This window comes from Coffea eugenioides, unplaced genomic scaffold (assembly GCF_003713205.1).
Source record: "Coffea eugenioides isolate CCC68of unplaced genomic scaffold, Ceug_1.0 ScVebR1_3427;HRSCAF=4637, whole genome shotgun sequence".
Lineage (NCBI taxonomy): Eukaryota > Viridiplantae > Streptophyta > Magnoliopsida > Gentianales > Rubiaceae > Coffea > Coffea eugenioides.
Window position 1 is genome coordinate 69,801 of NW_020864003.1, and position 1,555 is coordinate 71,355.

Sequence of the window (1,555 nt, forward strand, 5' to 3'; positions counted from 1 at the left end):
GCACTGGGAAGGGAGCTCAGTAAGTTGAATTTGAGCTGAAATAAAGCAGACTTAAAGACCCTGCCTAAGCCTCCTTGTTCAGTTGGATGGACAAATAGCCCAGGATGGGAGCCATGTGAAGCCACCAAGCAAAGCTCTGCCATTCCTCAGAAACACCCACAGTATTCGGGAACCCTTCTTCTTCTCTTTCCAATAGCTTCTGATATCAAAGTTTCTGCCTTTTTGCTTTGGATTGCTCTGTCCCTCCCTATCTTGGACTCATCCTCCCTCGCACCTCAAAATTACTTCTGCAATTTTCGCTTATATCAAAAGGGTATTTTCGTCTTTTCACTCAACTCCGTATGTTTTAACGATTTTCGTTGACTTTTCAGAATAATTCAAACCATAGGGTACCGACGCGTATGATATGAAACCACAGGGGGCTTTTATGTATGATAGTTATACCACAGGGGGCTTTTATGTATGATAGTTATACCACAGGGGGCTTTTATGTTGTTAATCCTAATTGTAATTACAGTATGTCGTGGCTTTACTATAGTTCTATGTAATAGTTTGATAGAAAACAGATATTATTAAGATAAGATTAGTTTTTTTAAAAAATCATTTTAGATATCACTAAGATAAGATTAGTTATTTTTTAAATTTATTTTAAAATTAGGGATAATTTTTAAACATATAATATAATATTCAATATGGATAAAATCCAAATGACTCATAATTCGTTAATTCTCATCAATTAGGTATGCCACGTAGGAATGAGAAACTTTCTAATTAAAATAGTTACTTTCATATATATAACATTTCTGTTATAAAAATATATAAATTAGTTTGCTGTGAAACTATCTAGAAACTATTGTATCGATAGTTTCAACATTCAATAACCGCTTCTGCCTTTCCTATAAGCAGTAATATGATTGGCAATTGACGATGCATTGGGCTGCAAATGGGCATTTAAAAAAAGTGTTTTGTTTCGACATATTTAACCATCTCAAAATACAGAAAATCATTGACGTTTAACATCAAGTTCTTGCAAATACTCTTGAATTGATAAATCAACCTCAAAAATGACATTGTAATGAAAAAATTGAATTGCTTTGAGAATAATTAAATTTAATCAATATTGTATAGAAATTCTTGTACCAATCTGAAAATTAAGCTCAATGGTTGTATTAGATTAAATTCATCACAAACAACAGAGAACAAAAACAGTATACCCATGCCCTATCAAACAAGATACACACGTGAATTAAGCAAATTGCAAAAAAGTAGACTTCCACACATACTAAGATGAAAAATACAAATGAGTACATTAGAACAAAGACACATACTAAAAACAAGTTAGAAACACACTAAAATGGAAAAGAAAACAAAGACACATGCTGAGAACAAAGACATAAACAAGTACATTAGGCCACTCTTGTTTTTAAAAGCCAGGTTAACTTGTCAATATTACTCTAAACATATGTTATTCACTTGATTAGCACGAATTAGCTATTTTTGCCTTCTAATCATTGGACTCAACAAGTACATCATCATGAGAGTCATTATCATTTCC